This window comes from Lygodium microphyllum, chromosome 13 (assembly GCF_053477565.2).
Source record: "Lygodium microphyllum isolate KBCC chromosome 13, Lygodium_microphyllum_v1.1.10, whole genome shotgun sequence".
NCBI classification, from domain to species: Eukaryota; Viridiplantae; Streptophyta; class Polypodiopsida; order Schizaeales; family Lygodiaceae; genus Lygodium; species Lygodium microphyllum.
In genome coordinates, this window is record NC_141147.1 from 30,179,924 (window position 1) to 30,186,415 (window position 6,492).

The following is a 6,492-nucleotide window of genomic DNA, read 5'->3' on the forward strand; positions in this document are numbered from 1 at the left end:
TACAGTTGCCTTATCGAGCACAAAGGCTGAGTACAGGGGCACAGCAATGGCTGCATGTGAGATAGCTTGGTTGCATAAGCTACTTTATGATATGCATCAGCCTACAGATGGGCCAGTTGTCATTTATTGTGACAACATGAGTAGTATACACTTGGCAAATAACCCACTCTATCATGCTAGAACAAAGCACATTGAGGTGGATTATCACTATGTGCGGGAGAGGGTTTTACTAGGTCTTATTGATCTAGTTTATGTCAGCACAGAGGATCAGGTAGCTGACATATTCACGAAGGCATTGGGCGCAGAGAAGCTGCGCAAGTTCAGAGACCTGCTTGGTGTGCAGGAATTGGGATTGAGCTCGAGGGGGAGTGTTGAGATATTGAGCTCCACTTGTGATATGCCAGGGTAACCGTTGTGCATTTATGTCACCGATGTGTCAGTTGCAGATGCGGTTGGTACACGGCCCATGAATAATAGCTAGATGACAGCTATCCTTATCTACTCTAGTTTGTGGCTCAGTTAGTATGCCACCTTAGTTATTTGAGTTTGGTTTGAGACCCATATATAGGGTTCTTCTATTTCTTTGTATTAGAGTTCTTTTTGGCTTACACAACTAAGAAGAGGAAAACTGTTTTCAACCTCCACCTCTGTGTGTATTCCCCCATTGTGCAAGCAAGAAAGCTACAAGTGAGACTCCTTCCTTCTCTCCCACAATCTTGACACCTTGGATCATGTTGCTAATGTGAGCAGACATCATTGGACAAAGACAAGAGTTAGTAGCACTAAGGATCAAGTAACAACCAAAGCCAAAAGGACTTGGAAAGAACCTAAAAAGCTAAGATGAAGGCATAAGGAGTGTGAACCATAAAAAGAAGCAAGGACAAACCATGAAAGAAAGAGTTGCAACTAGACACAGGGAGATGTGCACATTAAGTCAACATCAAAACTACGTGCACAAGTGGGAGAAAAACCTAGAGGACCCTACGAGCCCAAAAGACTATCACCCTAATCCCTTTTGATCCAAGGCATCCATGAAGTACATTCAATGTGAATAGTAAGGATGTGGAAAAGCACCTAAGACAATTGCAAAGGATATGTGGCATGCCCTTGCTCTCTTAAGAAAACACATGAGCCAAGAGGTCCTTGCAACTCAAAGAACCAAGGTCAAGGTATGGGAATATCATAATGATAGAACTTGAGATTTTGGCGAGACTCACATCAACTTACACAAGGCTCACTTAAGACTTATATGGGATTCGCATGAGACTACGATGCCTCTACAATGATAACTCTATTTTTTCTTACTTGGGCTTCTTGAGAGGAGGGGAAATTTCCTTGCCTTTGCATCCTAGGAAGCAAGGATAGACATGCATCATAAAATACCATTAGAGGAATGCATCATGCTACATCCCTATTTCTATAGAATAATTAGTGAGGAAGAGCTTCTCACACCTAGTAGGATAGGTTCATGTGATTTCCTAACACATCCTAACCTATATTACCCACATTGGCATAAGACAATATGACATGGATCATTATACATCACTTGAATACAACCTCGCTGCTTTGATTGGTTGTTGCAAAAGTAGCCATTTTTGCATAAATAAACCTTCATTGTCTTTTTATATAAATAACATTTCATTTAATACATTGTTATTTGATTATAGCACAAAAATGGGCACCATTGAATGTTGCATTATTCTTACAACTAGACTCACTATTGCAAAGTTAGGAAGCATTGTAACCTTTAAATTAGTGGAGGGGGCCAAAAACTACAAAATTTTAAAAACAATTTGTGAAAATAAGTATTTAGGCATCTTAGAGATAAAAATTATTTAAAAGTTCAAGCATGCTCTAGGCATTATAGGGGCATCAATAGTTTGGATATAATGGTTCAAAAAATCAAATGAAATTTTAGTTTATAAAACTTTGGAATCTATCATCACAATTTTCTATATGCAATTACTCTAAAATAAATCACAAGAGCTTGTGACAAGGTTATGTATGAAAGATTTGGCAAACCCCGCCTTGCTTTCAATGAGAAAAAGCAGGCTAAGTATAGCCTAAACATAAAAATTCAAAAGCACCACAATCCACCCTACTAGCAAGTCCAAAACCTTAATAAGGTTCCAACCCAACAACCAAAGGCTAAAGAGCTAGTGGAGCACTATGCCCCACTGTGTTCCTAACAAGCTATGACCACACTAAGCAAGCATAAGTTGGATGTCTTTGCCAAGTTGGGGCTATCAAACAAGAAGTGAACATTAATGATAGGGTGAAGGTCGACCACCAAGGTAAAAATTAAGGACCAAGTCATGAGTTTTAAGTACATGTACTTGGGCTATTTTTCCAAAATCCATAGGTCCATATTGTTGTCTTATGGGGGAATACTTTGGGACCCAAATTTTAATTATATGAGTGAATCATTTTGCCTCTAGTCAATCCCAAACCAACACCACAAGAGAAAACCAAGGATCTCCCTAGTAATAATCTCATCTAAGAAACCCACTAACAGCCATATCAAAATTTTAACCAATTCAAGTATCCCTTGACCTAAATGATAGAGCCAATGATAACTCATTCCTTTGTTTGTGGACAAGTCTAACAATTCTAACAAGTGCAAGGACTAGTGGCATTTGAGATCAACATGTTTGCACATTCCTCTACATTTTCTATCATTAGCAGAAATTTTTCTAAGTGGAAGGTCTTTCTTTTATATTTCCCATGTAAAACTCTAAATCTACAAAAGAGTTATGTGGGCATTCAGAGGTGCACCTATAAGAAATCGTCTATATAATGTGCATTTGAAGGGTTATAACAAAAAAAACCCTTTCTTTATATGCTATAAGGCCATAAAATGACTTTACTAAACTTATGGATTTTTTAATTGTAATTAAAAAATATCTTATATAAATATAATCTTGTAAATATTACTAAATAAAATACCATTTCTTTTGAGCTCACATGGTATCTTACATCTTCTATATGGTGCACCCTCCAGGTGTGGGTACAAAATGAATGATAACCTTATTCTTTGTTATCTTCACTTATATATGACTGTATAGTGTGTACATACATAAGGGTTGGCCATCCAACTATTGGCCATTGACCTTTATCCCAACAACTTCACATTTAGAGACCAATGTTCCTTTATGGGAGTATAAAAAAGAAAGTGCAAATACTATCCAATGCCCATCAACACTCTATAATGTGCAAAGTGTTAGGGTACAAGGCCCTTGGGCTTGCCCGTGTACAGTGATCGCCCATATTCTTTATTCATATATATATGAAAGTGTAATAAGGTTTTCATAACATTGTTGATAGCACCTACATTGTGTGTGCTCTTCTCTCCCGCGTCTCCTGCATCCCTTTCAATTGGTATCAAAGCCACTCCTTCGCGAGCTCTTCCCGGCATCTACACAAGGTATGAGAGCTTGCTTCTCACTCAATTCTCAGCCATTCTTTGACATGAACAACAAGGTTTCATGAAGAGGTAGCCATAGCTTCCATCATTGAAGCTTGTTCTCTTCATCTCTTGCTTGCACTTGTTGTGGGAGCTTTCACTCAACCGCCAAGACCCACGGACCGCTTATTGTTCAAGCATTCCAATCTGAGCACTAATGGCTACCTCTCACATAGCCGACGCACTATCCATATCTACGGGTGTAGTGAGCTTACCTCCGTGCCGATTGAGTCACCTCCTCTCTCACGCACTCCGGTAGCTCCACGATCCAAGTGCAAGCTTCAAGCAAGCTCCATCCCCAAGCTCCATGCTCCAAGCTCCATTGCCGCGAGCAAGACAAGAGAAGAGAAGAGAAGAGAAGAAGAGAGGAGAAGATGGAGAGCTTCTCCTCCCCGGTCCCTCACCCTCACACACTCACTCCCTCACACTCTCACACTCCCTCTCTCAAGCACAAGCTCAAGCAAGCAAGAACAAGAAGAAGAATAAGAAGAGGAGAGCTACTTTTGGCCACACACAAGAATGAGCTTCTCATTCACTTTTCAACTTTATATACAAAACCCTAAATCCCTTTTGGGCGGTCATCCCCTTTTCCCCTTTTTTACATGGCCATCCGTAGCCTAGGCCCTTTTTCCCATTGTCCTTCTATCTTTCTAGTTTCCTTTCCACCGCCCGTCTACATTTACAAATTGCACGGGTGAGAGCCCGGCGCTCCTTGAATTAAACCATGATGTACTTGCGCTCTTTTACAAAAGTTTTGACTTGTGCTTTTCCTTGTGTGCATTTCTCCCTTATTTAGGACTCTTCTCCTTGTGCGTCTTTGTCTTCCGTTTCTCTTTGCCTTGACCTTTGTCTTTGTCTTTTGCTTTAGCTTTTTCGGATTTTCCACCTTCGTTCGTTTGAGGGTTAACATAACCCCCCTCCTAGACGAGTGCCAGTCCCATGGCACTCACTGTTGTAGGTAGTAGGCTGTAGCATGCACCGAAGACGTGGGTGACAAGGACGCCTGTGGTTTCCGTGGAGGAGTGTTGGTGGTGGTGGGGAGGAAGGTCATTGGGGGCACATTGGTGGGTTGAGTGGTAGGTGGTAGGGCAATGGGAGTTGGTGGTAGGGCTGTTCTTTGGGGGGGTTGCACTGATGGAGTACAAGTGGCCGTCTGTTGGGGATTCTGTACATGCTGATTCTTGGCAGGCTTACAAGGTGATAAGGATAGGAATTCAGAGTTGAATGTTGATGAAGAGCAAACGATACCTTCGTTGGAGTCTTATACCTGCAATTGAAAACCTCTCATGTGGTCTCTCCCTAAGGGGTAGTGCTAGTCTTTTTATCGTGCACAAGACATATTTTGATTAGTTTGGGAGACAAGTCGGCTGAGAGTATTGTCCTGCACTTGAGGACCCAAACTGTGTATATACTTCGATGCATATATTATGTGAGTGCTCGTGCATACTTAGATATTACGTAGTTAGAAGACCACGGGCTAGTTTCTCGTAACAATATGTTGATGAAGCAAAGTTGTCCATGTTGAGAAGAAGTACACGTGAAGGTATATGAGACATCCTTTGTATTGTGACTGCACGACGTAGCATAATTGAATACAAGGACACCACACTTTCAGTATAGCTGGAAGCTATTGGAATTTCTTGATGAGGACGGTGTACATTTCATGGCCAATCGTGTGGTGCTTACCACAATTGATTGCAATGGTATTAAGGCAGAGTGCAAGAGGGAATTGTGCAAGTGGGTCAGGGTGACAGGTCTAACCATAGGCGAGACAAGCTCCCTAGGTATGTCCTGCCCTTGATGTGCCCTGAACAATTGTGGGTGATGCTAAAGGGCTAGGGGACTAAGGACGGAGCCAGTCGGTCAAGGTCACTGGACGTACCTAATTTGAGGATCCCTAGGTGCTGTGCTGTGATTGTGGGTGCTTCTTTTCGTTCATTTCTTTTCTTTGTTTTTTCTTCTTCTTCTTTTTTTCTTTTTTCTCTTTGTTCTCTTTTTTTCCTTTTTTGTTTGTTTTCTTTTTTGTTTCTTTTTCTTGTGTTTTTTTCTTGCTTTCTTTCTTTCTTTCTCTTCTCTTTTTTTTTTTTTTTGACTTGCCTGAGTACAACCATTGCAATATGTTGAGGCTATCAACCTTTCAGTGGGTTGGAAAATGTCAAGCTTCGACGGCTCAAGAAATGGATATTACATTGATGATTATGCCCTAGCCTCGTTGTTAGAGAAGCAATTGTTGAGATGGGGAGATACACTTGAGATATTGCAAACCTCCTTGCGAGACATGCGATGTTGGTACAATTGAGGTAACGACTGCCATGAGCCAACTATAGAGCTTGACCCAGAAAGAGAGCGTAGCCCATGAATATGCTTTGGGCTATGCGATGTGGGCGGTCGGCAAGGGTGATTTTTGCTTTCGGCAGCATGGCTTTGTCACGGCTCTTTGTGGGGTTGATGGTATTGCGGTGATTGGGCATTGAACACTTTCGCACAAAGACCTGTATCATCCTGTATCCACTTGTCACTTCATGAGAGTACATGCATGGTATATGCCGCAACTATAATAAACCAGTGCAACGCAAGGAGACATCACTTATCTGAATTCTATGGTGTTGACTTAGATATTTATCACCTGCGCTTGATTAGCTTTTTCTTTTGTTAAAGATGTGAAATATATTAAACGCAGATATGAAAAGTTCGCACAATTCGGGAACATGTCAAGACTGAACCATTCAAAGGAAAAAAGTCCTGGTCAGGTAGCATTTGATAAGCCTTTATTCAACATGGGGCTACTCCATTTGTACGAGGCGGGGTGAGTCTGGGTGGTCAGGTGACTGGGGCTCTACTAGTGCGGGGCTCCCGTGGGGTTGGGAAGGGAACATGTCGGCCGGGACATGAATGGTGTAGTCCCGGGCCGCCACTGTTTCCAAAATGCCTTTAAATAGTTCATTGAATTCTTCTCTATCCCGAGCTGCCCTTTTTGCCCTTGAGCATCTGGTGCCCGTTGGGGGTTTGTGCCACTGGTGTTACCACAT